Raw genomic sequence first — 16,311 nt, 5'->3', positions numbered from 1 at the left:
AAACCATGATGTGGGCATGTATTAAGTAATTCTTTATATCTATCCCAACATTGATAAAATGTTTCTCCTTGTTTTTGAGAAAAATTTGTAATTTGTCTTTTAAAAGAGTTTGTTCTATGGGAAGGGAAAAACTTTTTGAGAAATTGTTGTTGCATTTCTTCCCATGATCTTATTGAACTTGATCTTAAATTTTGTAGCCATGTTTTAGCTTTATCTTTTAAAGAAAAAGGGAAAAGCTTTAATCGAACTATATCCATGCTACAATTTTGATCATTATAAGTGTTACAAACTTCCTCAAATTCTCTTAGATGCAAATATGGATTTTCAGAATCTAAGCCATGAAAATTTGGTAAAAGTTGAATAATTTGAGGTTTAAAGTTGAAATTTGATGCGTCAGGAGGAAAAACTAAACAAGATGGGGCACTAGTTCTAATAGGGTTCATATGGTGCCTAAGTGTTCTTAATTGATCATGTTCTTGATTATTATTATTATTATTATTATTATTATTATTATTATTATTATCATTATCTTGATTATTTGAATTATCATCCATGTTTAAATTATTTTCAGATACTCGAATAAGTCTACCACTTTTTTTTCGACTCCAAACACTCATACAAGTAAAAACACACAATACTTATAAATAAAACATAAATAACAAATATAAACTTAATTTATACCTCCCCGGCAACGGCGCCAAAAACTTGTTACTACTTAAATAATAATTCACCCAAGTGTAGGTTGTCTGCAAGTAATATATTTCGTAAGTACGAGATCGATCCACAGAGAGGTTATTTTGAGTTTAAATTTATTAATTTATAGATTACCAAATGCAAGACTGAAGTTTACAAATTATAAATATTGTCAAGGCTTGAGGATTTATTCTTGGTTTATGTAATATTGTTTAACTAAAAGTGAAACAAAAGAAACTACCATAAATAATGGTTCCAAGAAAATTAAACACACACATAATCTAATATAGTTCCCACTATAGAAAATACCGAATTAACCGATATTTTATATATGGTACCTATGATTATAATTATAACTATATAAATAAATAATTGCATAAATTAAATGTTAAATTAAATCATTATATTTCATTTAGAACAACCGGCAGAGCCACGCTATTGCCTAAATGAAATATATTGATTTAATAAGTTAGTCGGTAAAGTAAAAGTTAGTTGCAATAAAGTAAATGTTAGTTGCGGAAAAGTAAAAGTTAGTTGCAAGAAAGTAAATGTTAGATGCGAAAAATAAAAGTTAGTTGCGAAAAAGTAAATGTTAGATTGTTAGATGTTAGTATTAAGTCATAATATTTCATTTAGAACAACCGGCAGAGCCACGCTATCGCCTAAATGAAATATTATGATATTATTATATAAATATACATATATATATATATATATCTATATATATATATAATAATAAGTGATGAAATATTTATTGTATCAAAATTAAACAACAAATCAAGATAACCACTTTAATGGTATCAAGCATTTGATGTAAATTGATAACAACAAATAATTCATTTTTATACCTACAATAAAAATAAGTTAGCTAAATGAAAAGAGATAAAGAAATAATATACAAAATATAAACAATCTTACTTCACCAAGAATGCATCCTCTTCACCTTGACATAATAGATTTAGCTTGCCATGAACTTACTTTTGATCAACACTAAAATATCACTCATAGTTGAGAAAATGAAAGAAAATATATTTAAACTTAGAACTTTGATACACACTCACACTATATTTTACAATGAGATAGAACGATTCTCAAGCTAGCACAAGGCCTCTATTTATAGGCCAAATGAGAGAAAGAGTCAAAAATTCTATTAATGCCATGTAGTTGTAATAGTATTCTTTGTCTCCTCAACTCCAATTCCATGTCCCTTCTTTCAATGCCTTGTTCCACGACTTTTCTCACCACTTTGACTCTGATTAAGGCCACAAACATGTGGGGAATTTTGTGTAGATGAGTTTGGCCACTTGATTCACCTCATTTGGATAAATATTGAAATAATTATGAATTTTTTACTAAATGATGGTCATAGTAAAAGTAAATGTGTCCTCCTTTTGATCTTTGCACAATTTGATCATCTTAATGAGCTTTTTAGGCAATCATGTCTTCTGCAAAGTTGTAAATAACTTCTCAAGGATTCCAACCATGTTTGAGTCACCTCCATTTGAATTTTCTAGCTTGAGTTATCATTATTTTACCAACACGTAAAAAACCTGAAAATAAAACAAATTTAGTAAGACATTTAAATATAAACAAACAATACTAAAATAACATAATTTATAATTTTAATGAAACTTAAAATTTTAAAATACAGGTTTTAACATATAATAAATTATTAATTTTAAGTTTCATCAACCAGTACTTTTTGTGAGAAAGAAAGATGGAAGCATGAGACTGTGCATCGATTACCGGGAGCTGAACAAGGTAACGATCAAGAATAAGTACCCGTTGCCTAGAATCGAAGATTTGTTTGATCAGTTGCAGGGAGAAATGTAATGCCCCAGAATTGTTGTAGAATTGATCAGACAAGATTAAGGAACTATCCCCAGACTTGTAGAATTGATCAGATAAGATTATGGGATGTTGCTCGGATAAAAAAACTAGAATTTAGAAGTTTGCACAACCGCACCCGCGGTGCGTGTGCAGAAAATGTAGCGCAAAGCCCGTAGCCACACCGCACCTGCGGTATTAGATGGAGCGCACCCGCGCTGTGACACCGCACCCGCGGTCTTTTAGGCAGCGCACCCGCGGTCAAGCTTCGGGAAATCTGGATAAAGTCGACGAGACGGGACCGCACCCGCGGTGCATGTATGACCGCACCCGCGGTGCGACGTGCAACATGAAAAATGAGACACGTTTCAGAATTTGCATGCAATATATATATAGATGTTTGACACGTTATTTCTTCAGAAATTCAGAAGGGAATCGAAAGTTGGGAGAGAAGTTGATTTCTTAAGTTAGAATTTGATTTACAAAGAATCCGTCTATCAGAATTCGAATCTGAACGCAGCAGCGTGTTCTTCTCGACAAGAACTACACAAGGACGTAAGTTTTGTTACGTTTTGAGATGTTTTGAGAATATGATGTTGCTAGAATTGCATATGATTCAGAGATGGTATTTCTGCTACCGTAGATATTATAGAACTGAAGACAGATTAAAGAACAGACTGTTTATGTAATTGTTATGATTTGTGAAAGATATTGACTGAGATTTTGATATCAAAATTGTGTATTACTGATTTTGAATATACCGATATTCAGATTATGAGTTCTGATATTAATTATGTGATGTTCAGATTGACGGGATTATTCAGATTGTATTATTATGCCGTCGAAACATCAGTTGATTTATATTGATCAGATTCAGATATGATTTCGATTAGATTGTGATATTATTGATATGACTCAGATTGTATTTCGTTCAGATATTGATCAGATTATATACTGAATTGAGTATTGATCAGAACAGATTGTATATTGAGTTATTCACTGATACAGCGTATTCGATATTGTCATTTCAGATTCGATATGGACAGAGTTGAATACAGGTCATCTTCTTCGTCAGACCGGGACGACAAAGGTATAATTCATGTGATATTCGGGAAGAAACAACTCAATTGAGATCACATTTGAGTTGCCCAATAAAATCACATACTTGTTCATTGTTTTATTTTGAGATGATTATGATATATCTTGACATGATTAGATTTGTTTATAGATCTTGTATGCAAATTATGTTAAGATGATTATGCTTTGTTTACAGATCATGTTACATCGCATTAAGATGATTATGCTTGTTTACAGATTGTGTATTCATGCATTAAGATAGGAAAGTCTGCGAGATCATCCAGACTTATAGATGTTCGGCGATATCTCAGCTTAGGGGAAGATCACCGCCCCTTTGTAGACGTGGATACAGATCAGGCCGAAGTCTAGGAATAAGACGGACAACACCTCGATTGGGAGGGTAGGTGACAGACAGTGCCGTCTTATTCACCCCGGGATCCCTAGAGTTCCAGATCGAGTCGAGTCTAGACATGATTTGATTAGGACTTCATGCTTATATGGATGTGGCTCCTAGACCATGAGACCCATCGTTATTGCTTTCAGTTGTGCTAGCATGTTTTATGATTTAGATTGTTTATATGCATGTTTATCAGATTTGAGCTGCATGCTTAATTTCATAGATTATGAAATATATTGTGTTTATACATGATCGCATGTTTTATGAATTAGTTTGTTTATATACATGCTTACCATGTTTTATACTGGGATTTATTCTCACCGGAGTTATCCGGCTGTTGTCTTGTTTTGTATGTGTGCATGACAACAGGTGGGGCTGGATCAGGGTCGAGATGACGATGAGAGGAGACGAGTTAGCGTGGTGATTCCGGACTTATAGCAGACTTGGTTTATTACTTGAATTTAGTAATTGAACCTTAGATTAATTAAAAAGACTGTTTTACAGTATTGTACTTTTCTACTGAAACGTAGTTTTTATACAGATATGTATATTGTTTAGATTCCATTACCTTCCGCAGTTACTTATTAAAAAGAAAAATTTTTAGACCCTGTTTTATCAGAACTGATAATTAAATCCCAAAAGATGATTAAGAAGATGATTAGCGTCCGGGTCCCCACAACAGGTGGTATCAGAGCTGATAGTTCCTTGAGACTTAGATTATCAGAGCGATAGATCCTTTAGATTGAGATAATCAGAGTTGATAGATTCTTCAGACTGAGATAGCAGAGAATGAGCGGGGTAGATTGAATTGTTTGTCCTTGCATGTGATTGCTAGCATGAGATTTATTTCAATGTTGACTACATTGTGTGTGCTAGCATGATTTATTGCTTTCCCTATTACATGTTGCTTGTTATCTGAGTTGTTTGCAGCATGTAATCACTAAGCCTGGATCAGAACCGAGTCTGAATCAGAGGTATATGATCAGAGGAGGGCTGAGACAGATTATACAGATTGTACATTGATTTGTTTGATATTCAGATATACCGCCTCGGAGATTTCCAGAAAGGGGTAGTACTTCGTCTGAACAGCGAGATGCATCAGAAGCTCAGCTAGAAGAAAAGATGAAAGAATTTGAGTTATTACAGCCGCCGATTCTGAGTGGTACGGAGACATCTGAAGACTATCAGAACTGGTTTGATGATATAGAAATCTTGTTTGATTTACTTGATTGTACAGATGAACAGAGAGTTAAAATGGTGCCTTACCAGTTACGAGAAGCCGCCAGGAGTTGGTAGGATTACCAGTACAAGAATGTGGGCACAGAGAGGTACAGTGATGTCGTGGGAAATATTCAGAACTAAATTCTATCGAAGATTTTTCTCAGCTTCGTACCGAGAGGACAGGAAATTAGAATTTGAGCCAAGGGCAGCTAAATATTGACGCATATATTGCTAAATTCTCGACTCTAATGCGTTTTGCTCCTCATTTAGCTGTAAATGATGAAGCTATAGTAAATCAATTCATCAGAGGGTTGAATTCAGAGGTAGTTGCATTCATGAATTTGCAACGACCCTACCATTTTGCTGACATCCTGAGTAGAGCAAAGAGAGCGGAGGCGAGTCTGATTTGACAATTGACAAGGTTGTGTGTGAAGCCACCCCAGACACAGCAATCCCCTCTTCGATATGATCACGGTGGTACGAGTGGGAAGCAAGATGCGCTGAAAACTCGAAAGAAGCCATTTAAGAAATTGGGAAGTGGTTCCTCTAGCTCCAGTGGTTCTAGCCCGAGTTATGTTGGCGTGTATTGCAGCACTTGCGGAGGAAGACATCCCACGGAGCTATGCCAGGGAGTTACTGGTAGTTGTCGTATCTGTCGACAGCCGGGGCACTTTGCTAGAGTTTGTCCCCAGAGAGGTTCCCGAAGATTTCAGGGAGCAGGACCATCTGGATATGGTGATCGAAGAACAGCCCCAGGAGACACTTGATGATATAGTGACAGGTACTGTTACTCTATGATTATGTTGCATATGTATTGATGTATACTAATGCATTCATTATGAGTACCTTCGACAGAACTGCATTGATATATGCTGTACCTGTTAAGTCTGGTTGTACTGTAGTATTGATTCCTGTATTCTGGGAAAAGAAAGATAGATATCAGAGATTTCTGTGAAATATCATAAACTACAGTAAGATAAGAATGAGATCGAGTTAGATTAGGATGTACTCGTGTTTCAGATTTGATTGCATTATTGATAATAATATGCTAAACAAGTACAGAACTCGAGTATAAGATTTAGACCAGATATGGCTGATGCGTGCAGATTTCACGATAAGGATTCTAGAGTTAGAATTCCTGTAATATTTAGATTGTATATGACTCGATTAGTACAGAAAGGAGCAGATTGCATCCTTATGTATTCAGTAGATCCACTGAAATCGAGTTTAGTATTGACAGATTGGTCAATATTATACAAATTGGCTAATGTTTGCCTAGATCAGATTTCAGGATTGTGTTATATCCGAAAGATAGAGTTCAGAATTGAATTGAGATTTGGCATTCTTTGTATAGTAGATTTAGTACAGAATGATACAAAATGAATTGAAGGAATATTTGAAAGATCATACTAAATATTCTGAGAATTATAATTCTTGTATACAGAAATTATTCAGATATGTATTTTGTTTGAAACAGATTGTATTCAGAATATGTGATATCTGTAGTTGGTATACCGATTTATTTGCACAGTTGAGACAGAAATCAGTGACTGTAACCGACACAGGTAACAGATATATCAGAATTAGCAGAACTGTCAGAAAGTCAGAATCGCTGAGTTTTACAGATTTTCTTATTCTCTGATCTTCTTATTATGTTATATCTGCTTACGTATTGTGCTTGCTCTAAATCAGTATTTGAGACATCTGATATTGTTTGAGAGCATATTCTATTTGCAGATGAGATATGACAGATGATTTAGGCACTATGAAGATTGATCAGTAGTCAGAATTATCAGTGTTGCCGCAATCGTTGTTTTATGAGTATTAGATCTGTATAGGATCTTTCTATTCTGAATCTGATGTAATATTCCTGTTATTGTGAATCAGTGTTTGATACCGATTAGTGTAAACAGTCAGACATGTGATCAGAGTGTTCAGAATTTGTTTGTAATATCAGAACAGAGCATCAGTCAGAATAACAGATATTTGATTTTGTGTTATATGGGACTGATTATGTTATGATATCAGAATGTTTCAGAATTGGTTACAGATTTTGATATTGATAGTCAGTGCTGAATACCAGGTAGGTATTTCTTACTTACTTTATGTTATTCACTGATTTGTTTATACAGGATAGTTCGAATCTGAACTCACAGATAGTGTCAGAACCGCATAGTAGTGGATTCAGTTTTCATTCAGATAGTTGAGAATGTATGATATTCGAACAGACAGTCGTGATATAAACAGATTAGATCGGTTATAACAGAATGTGTACAGAAATGTTGGCAGAAATTGTACTGACAAGTCTGAATTGCTAACAGAAGAAGACAAAAAGATAGAAATCAGAAGATTATTACAGATTTTGTATAATTCTGAATAGAAATGGGAGTACATTTCTATGGCTTTCGTAATGAAATTACCGCCATTTTCTTTAGATTATGATATGATATGATTATGATTGACAGATTACTCCATCTATATCTATCAGTTTGTACCAGATTACGTACAAACAGAACCAGATGGCATAGATCAATGTCAAAGAAATAGTCAGATTGACGAGAATGTAAGAATTAGATGATATCAGATTGTGATTCTGATGGAGTTGTACTTGTGATAGAGTATATCATAAGCTCTCTTGTGCAGATTGTTTCACAGATTGACAGATAGTCAGGGTGTAGTTACCAGATATTGACAGATTGGTAGAGCTTTAGTACTGAATGTTAGTACTAGTTTATATGGATTATTGTCATTGTGTGACTTACTGTATGACAATAGTTATAGAGATAGTTCAGAATGGACAGATTTAAGAAACCAATGTCGGATAATGACTATTGGTATTGGAAGATGAAGATTGATTCTGTCCTAGATTGGGATAGACTGATGGGATAACAACTACAGGTGGTGTTGTTTGGTTTTAGACAGCAGATTGGCATATACAGATGTTGTATAGCCAGTAATGCGGGATTGATTCGGCTAAAACAAGTTGAAAAAGGATTATGATATTATAATTCTTGAATTTTGAATTCAGATTAGAATCAGAGATTGACCAAAGAAAGACACCACAAAATGATGTTAGTGAGATGAGTTTGGATGTTAAACTCTGTTATACATCTCTTCTGATAGATTTGGATTGACTGCTTGTGAGTTCGAGGACGAACTCAGTTCTAAGAGGGGGAGAAATGTAATGCCCCAGAATTGTTGTAGAATTGATCAGACAAGATTAAGGAAATATCCCCAGACTTGTAGAATTGATCAGATAAGATTATGGGATGTTGCTCGGATCAAAAAACTAGAATTTAGAAGTTTGCACAACCGCACCCGCGGTGCTAGTGTAATAGCCGAGCCCGGTGTACGGTACGGTTTAAGCTTTATTGTGTTAATTGGGTTTATGATTAGTCGTTTATAGTTGTGTTTTGGGCTATAGTATTATTGGTTATTATTTATTTGAGGTGTTAGTTGGTGTTGATTGTTCGTTTCAGCGTTTCGAATCGATTTTAGTTGTTTTGTTACTGTTCATTGCCGTGAGTAGAGTGCACCCGCGCTCTTAGATGAGTGCCCCCGCGGTGTACTATTCATCATTTTGCATTTTGAGGGCCGTGGCATGACCGCACCCGCGGCAGTGCAAGGACCGCACCCGCGGTGTGCACCGCACCCGCGGTAATTGTAGCACCGCACCCGCGGTGATCGTGCATGAGAATTATTTTGGTATGCCGAGAGCATGGCGCACCCGCGGTGCTTGTGTTGGCGCACCCGCGGTGTAAGTATGGGCGAGTTTTAAGTCACTTTTTGGGAGTTGTTGGCCATACCTTATCCTATTCCTTCTCTTCTTTACCGATTTTCTCTCCATTGGCAAGGGTTTTCATCCATTTCTTTAGCTTCCTACCTTTGATTCTTGGAGTTATTTGGATTTCCGACTTGAGATCATCGTTCTCCGTGGTATAAGGAAGCTTAGGTAAGTTTTTGGTGCGATTCTAACGAGGTTTTGAGTTAAGGGTTATTTTGGATTTGATGTTTGAGTTGTTTAATGGATTATTTGGCTTGTACTTGTGGATCTAGAGTTGATATTGGTGTTATTTATGGATTATTGTTGTAGGTGGTGTACCAAGAGCTTATTTGAGGTGTTCTATTGGTAGTAAGTGGAATTTCATCCTTTTTGCTCACATGATATTATATGTATTGTGTTTTAAAGGTTTCAAAGTGTTATTCCCTTCCATTGATCCATTTTTATGTATTGATTTCATTGATTATCTATTGGAGGCATTGATGTCTCAGTATTGTTAAAAAGGGAATACAAGAAATATTATGAGATTGCGAAACGACGGCCTTAAATGCTATTGAGAATTCAAATGTTTTATTGGATTGATTAATCATAGCCATAGCATTGCATGCAATTAGATGATCATCGACCATAGGCTTTTATCCCCTCACAGTTATCGATTTATATCGATGGGATATTGGCAACCACAGTCACAGATACTATTGATATCAATCCAACCATAGAAAAGAGAAATACCATCGTTTTGCTATCTATTGCCATTGCTATTGCTACAGTTATTGCTACGTTATTCATGTTTCAGAGTCGATGGTATTTATGATTTAAAAGCCATGTTTTACAGTGTATACTATGTATCATTGCTATGTAAGAGTTCCACTTGCTGAGATTTATTCTCATTTCAGTTATTTTCATGTGATGCAGATAAGAGCGACGGACCGGGACGTTGACTGTGGATGGGGGTCATATGCATACGAAGATTGGAAGGATGATTATTTTGTACCACTTTGTAACATGATCACACTAATGATATTTTGTATTTTGTTATGTCATTGGAATGATCATGTTGTTATTTTGTAAACACTTTTATAAAATGTATTTTGAAACTCCTTCCATGTTTGAAAGAAAATTTTTAATTCCGCTGTATTTTAATTGTATCGGGTCAGGGTGTCACATTTAGTGGTATCAGAGCGGTGTTCTTCGGACCAATGCATATGACTTCGTCTACTTTCAACTGTCCGGGTATGTTTTCTTGCATCTATCCATTGTTATATTTATTGATTGGTGTCTTGTGAGCAATTGTAGAGTATGCCTCCTAAGCGTAAGGCGGCAGAGGGTGAGGATAGTTCTTCCTCGAGAGTTGTCGACGAGTTCGGCAAGTTGCTTAAGGAGCAGGCTAAGGTGCATAGCGATCAGATTCAGCAGTTGCTCCGATTGCAAGGAGCAGGTCAGGGTCGAGGCCAAGTGAGAGGTCAAGTTGCTCAGGCCGTTGGCACTGATGCCGTCTTTTCTACTTTCAAGAGAATGGATCCACCGGAATTCGCAGGTAGCACCGATCCTCTAGTTGCTGTCGAGTGGGTCAAGGCGCTTGAAGCTATCTTCGATCATCTCCAGTACGAGGATAAAGACAGGATTAGCTGTGCAGTGTTCATGTTGGTTAAGGCTGCCCGCATTTGGTGGAATGCTACGAAAGTTGGAGTTGATGTTGCAACACTGAAGTGGTCAGAGTTCACTGACTTGTTCTACGACAAGTATTTCCCCGACGCACTTCGAGCGAGGAAGGTTACGGAGTTCTTGGAACTTAGACAGGGGAGCTTGGATGTTGGCCAGTATATTCTGAAGTTTGAGGAAGGTTGCCTATTTGCTCCGTATATTGCATCGAACGACAAGGACAAGGGCGCTCATTTCATTCGAGGCCTTAGAGCGGAGATTCGTCGTGATATCAACATGTCCAAAGCTGTTACTTTCAAGGAGATTGTATCCAAAGCTTTGTTGGCCGAGCAGGATGAGAAGGACATTGCCCGGGAGAGGCAAGAGAGACACCAGGCCATTGCTCAGAGAGGCCAGGGTTCTAATCAGAGGGGCAGGGATCGTTTCAAGGGCAAGGGCAAGATGGAGTCGAGTCCTAGACCTCCGCCAGTTCCAGTTCCATATGATCCTGAGAAGCCGCAGTGTCCAAAGTGTGGTAAGCATCATCGAGGAGAGTGCAGATTGGGCACTCATACTTGTTTTCGTTGTGGCGCGGCAGGCCACGTTGCCAGGAATTGCCCGAGGGGAGATAGCCAAGGGAAGGTGCAGGGTCGTATCTTTTCCATGACGAAGGAAGGTATTAATCGTGAATCTTCATTGATCCTTAGTACTATTTTGATTTCAGGCAGAGTATCTACTACTTTGATTGATACTGGTGCTACTCATTCTTTTATGTCTGAATTATTTTTGAGATCTTTGGGTATAGTTCCTTCTATTCTTCCCCTTCATCTTAATGTTGTTTTGCCTTCGGGGGACGTGTTGTGCCCGACATCGATTGTCTTTGCGTGCCCTGTTCGTATTGAGGAGCGAGTTGTCTTCGCTGATTTGATTGTTATCCCTATGGTTGCTTTCGACGTTATTCTTGGCATGGATTGGCTTTCGACTTACCGTGCAGTTATCGATTGTGTTGCTAAGAAGGTGACTTTTGCAGATGATGGCCAGGGAGGAGCGCTCGCCAGTGCAGGTACTTCGCTGGTCCTTCCTTTTATTTCTTGTCTTGAGGCTGAGAGATTGTTGTGTAGAGGTTGCGATGGATTTCTTGCTTCTATTGTGGATGTTGATAGATTGATTAAGTTGAATGTAGATGATATTGATGTGGTGAGGGATTTTGCTGATGTGTTTGAGGATGATGTTCCGGGTTTGCCGCCGGATAGGGATGTTGAGTTTATGATCGATTTAGCTCCAGGTACGGTTCCTATCTCTAAGGCTCCGTACAGGATGGCCCCTACCGAGATGAAGGAGTTGAAGACTCAGTTGCAGGATCTTTTAGACAAAGGCTTTATTCGTCCGAGTTCTTCGCCTTGGGGAGCTCCGGTTCTGTTTGTCAAGAAGAAGGATGGTTCCTTGCGGCTGTGTATCGACTACAGGGAGCTCAACAAAGTGACTGTCAAGAACAAGTATCCGTTGCCTCGGATATATGATTTGTTTGATCAGCTCCATGGTGCCACTGTATTCTCGAAGATTGATCTTCGGTCTGGCTACTATCAGTTGAAGGTTAGGGAGTCTGATATCCCTAAGACAGCTTTCCGGACCAGGTATGGTCACTATGAGTTTCTTGTGATGTCTTTTGGTTTGACCAATGCCCCTTCAGTCTTCATGGACCTGATGAACCGTGTGTTCAAGCCTTATCTGGATAGCTTCGTCATTGTCTTCATTGACGATATCTTGATCTATTCCAAGACCAGAGAGCTTCATGCCGAGCATCTCAGAGTTGTTCTTCAGTTGTTGCGAGAGAAGAGGTTGTTTGCCAAGCTGAAGAAGTGTGAGTTTTGGCTGGATCAGATTTCTTTTCTAGGCCATGTTGTTTCGAGAGATGGCATTGCTGTTGATCCATTGAAGATAGAGGCGATTCAGAGTTGGCCTATTCCTACCACTGTTTCAGAGGTTCGCAGTTTCCTTGGTTTGGCAGGTTACTATCGTCGTTTCATTTCAGGTTTCTCCAAGATTGCCCTGCCATTGTCCAATCTGACGAGGAAGACTGTGAAGTTCGAGTGGTCTATTGATTGCCAGAGTGCATTTCAGGAGTTGAAGGACAGATTGACGACAGCTCCTGTTCTTTCTTTGCCCAGTGGTTCAGAGGACTTTGTTGTCTATACCGATGCGTCGAAGAGAGGCCTTGGTGCAGTGTTGATGCAGCGAGGTAAGGTCATTGCCTATGCGTCTCGCCAGTTGAAGGATTATGAGAAGAATTATCCGACGCATGATTTGGAGCTCGCAGCTGTGGTTTTCGCCCTGAAGATTTGGAGACATTATCTGTATGGCGAAAAGTGTGAGATCTTTACAGACCACAAGAGTTTGAAGTATTTGTTCTCGCAGAAAGAGCTCAACATGAGGCAGAGGAGGTGGTTAGAGCTGGTCAAGGATTATGATGTGACCATCAGCTATCACCCAGGGAAGGCGAATGTGGTGGCTGATGCTTTGAGCCGCAAATCGAGTGCTTCTTTGAGTTCTTTGATTCAGAGACCATTGTTGATGGATTTGCAGAGAGAGGAGATTGATCTAGTGATTCCAGGTACCATTGCTCGCTTTTCAGCGTTGGTCATTCGATCTACTTTGACGGACAGGATCCGTAGAGAGCAGTCGACTGATGTTCAGTTGACAGAGTTGAGAGCTAGAGCTGAGGCTAGAGGGAATTCAGAGTTTAGTCTGAATGGTGATGGTTTGGTGACTTTCAGAGGCCGTATTTGTGTTCCTTCTGGCGATGATATTCGTAGAGACGTCTTGACAGAGGCTCATACCGCACCTTATTCGATTCATCCAGGCAGTACGAAGATGTATCAGGATCTTCGTCGACTTTACTGGTGGCCAGGTATGAAGAAAGATATTGCTTTGTTCATTTCTCAGTGCCTTACTTGTCAGCAGGTTAAGATTGAGCATCAGAGACCTGCTGGGACATTGCTATCTTTGCCGATTCCTCAGTGGAAGTGGGAGCACATCACCATGGATTTCGTGACTGGTCTGCCCAGAGTTCAGAGGGGTTATAATTCCATTTGGGTCATTGTTGATAGATTGACCAAGTCGGCTCATTTTCTCCCAGTCAAGACGACGTATTCGATGTCTCAGTATGCCGAGGACTACATTGCCGAGATTGTTAGACTTCATGGTGTGCCCGTGTCGATTGTGTCTGATCGTGATCCTAGATTTACCTCCGAGTTTTGGAAGAGTCTTCACAGAGCTTTGGGTTCTCGATTAGCTTTCAGTACAGCTTATCATCCTCAGAGCGACGGTCAGTCAGAGAGAGTCATTCAGATTCTGGAGGATATGCTCAGAGCTTGTACTATTGACTATTCTGGTAGTTGGGATTCTAAGCTGCCACTTGTGGAGTTCACGTACAACAATAGCTACCAGGCGACGATTGGCATGGCACCGTATGAGGCACTTTATGGCAGGAAGTGCAGATCCCCTTTGTTTTGGGATGAGGTTGGAGAGAGGAAGATGTTGGGTCCCGAGTTGGTCCAGCAGACTGCCGATGTTGTTGCAGTTATCAGAGAGAGGATGAAGACTGCTCAGTCGAGGCAGAAGAGTTATGCAGATGTTCGTCGCAGACCTTTGAAGTTCGAGGTTGGCGATCATGTTTTTCTGAAGATAGCACCTCTCAAGGGTGTGATGCGATTTGGCAAGAAGGGCAAGTTGAGCCCTAGATTCATTGGTCCATTCGAGATATTGGACAGAGTTGGTGACCGAGCCTACAGATTAGCCCTACCGCCCGATCTTGACAGAGTCCATAATGTGTTTCACGTATCGATGCTCAGGAAGTATATTGCAGATCCTTCCCATGTTCTTCGCCACGAGCCATTGGACTTGACGCCGAATTTGACTTACCAAGAGATTCCGGTCCAGATTTTGGATCGCACTGTCAGAGTATTGAGGAACAAAGAGATCGGCATCGTTAAAGTCCTTTGGAGGAACCATTTGATCGAGGAGGCTACGTGGGAACCAGAGACTGAGATGAGAGAGAGGTATCCTGAGTTGTTCGTGCCGTGACGTCAATTTCGAGGACGAAATTCCTCTAAGGAGGGGAGATTGTAATAGCCGAGCCCGGTGTACGGTACGGTTTAAGCTTTATTGTGTTAATTGGGTTTATGATTAGTCGTTTATAGTTGTGTTTTGGGCTATAGTATTATTGGTTATTATTTATTTGAGGTGTTAGTTGGTGTTGATTGTTCGTTTCAGCGTTTCGAATCGATTTTAGTTGTTTTGTTACTGTTCATTGCCGTGAGTAGAGTGCACCCGCGCTCTTAGATGAGTGCCCCCGCGGTGTACTATTCATCATTTTGCATTTTGAGGGCCGTGGCATGACCGCACCCGCGGCAGTGCAAGGACCGCACCCGCGGTGTGCACCGCACCCGCGGTAATTGTAGCACCGCACCCGCGGTGATCGTGCATGAGAATTATTTTGGTATGCCGAGAGCATGGCGCACCCGCGGTGCTTGTGTTGGCGCACCCGCGGTGTAAGTATGGGCGAGTTTTTAAGTCACTTTTTGGGAGTTGTTGGCCATACCTTATCCTATTCCTTCTCTTCTTTACCGATTTTCTCTCCATTGGCAAGGGTTTTCATCCATTTCTTTAGCTTCCTACCTTTGATTCTTGGAGTTATTTGGATTTCCGACTTGAGATCATCGTTCTCCGTGGTATAAGGAAGCTTAGGTAAGTTTTTGGTGCGATTCTAACGAGGTTTTGAGTTAAGGGTTATTTTGGATTTGATGTTTGAGTTGTTTAATGGATTATTTGGCTTGTACTTGTGGATCTAGAGTTGATATTGGTGTTATTTATGGATTATTGTTGTAGGTGGTGTACCAAGAGCTTATTTGAGGTGTTCTATTGGTAGTAAGTGGAATTTCATCCTTTTTGCTCACATGATATTATATGTATTGTGTTTTAAAGGTTTCAAAGTGTTATTCCCTTCCATTGATCCATTTTTATGTATTGATTTCATTGATTATCTATTGGAGGCATTGATGTCTCACTATTGTTAAAAAGGGAATACAAGAAATATTATGAGATTGCGAAACGACGGCCTTAAATGCTATTGAGAATTCAAATGTTTTATTGGATTGATTAATCATAGCCATAGCATTGCATGCAATTAGATGATCATCGACCATAGGCTTTTATCCCCTCACAGTTATCGATTTATATCGATGGGATATTGGCAACCACAGTCACAGATACTATTGATATCAATCCAACCATAGAAAAGAGAAATACCATCGTTTTGCTATCTATTGCCATTGCTATTGCTACAGTTATTGCTACGTTATTCATGTTTCAGAGTCGATGGTATTTATGATTTAAAAGCCATGTTTTACAGTGTATACTATGTATCATTGCTATGTAAGAGTTCCACTTGCTGAGATTTATTCTCATTTCAGTTATTTTCATGTGATGCAGATAAGAGCGACGGACCGGGACGTTGACTGTGGATGGGGGTCATATGCATACGAAGATTGGAAGGATGATTATTTTGTACCACTTTGTAACATGATCACACTAATGATATTTTGTATTTTGTTATGTCATTGGAATGATCATGTTGTTATTTTGTAAACACTTTTATAAAATGTATTTTGAAACT

The 16,311-nt window shown here is 38.9% G+C and overlaps 1 non-coding gene across 1 annotated transcript; it reads left to right on the top strand.

Annotated features, from left to right (window-relative positions):
* On the top strand, nt 1–111 carry LOC140840330 (small nucleolar RNA R71). Its single transcript, XR_012119916.1, has one exon. It is a non-coding gene; the product is annotated as a small nucleolar RNA R71 (small nucleolar RNA).
* Nucleotides 112–16,311: the final 16,200 nt, after the last annotated feature.

The sequence above is a fragment of the Primulina eburnea genome, chromosome 8, assembly GCF_022965805.1.
Source record: "Primulina eburnea isolate SZY01 chromosome 8, ASM2296580v1, whole genome shotgun sequence".
In the NCBI taxonomy this organism is placed as follows: Eukaryota; Viridiplantae; Streptophyta; class Magnoliopsida; order Lamiales; family Gesneriaceae; genus Primulina; species Primulina eburnea.
This window is presented reverse-complemented; position numbering and strand designations above follow the sequence as displayed.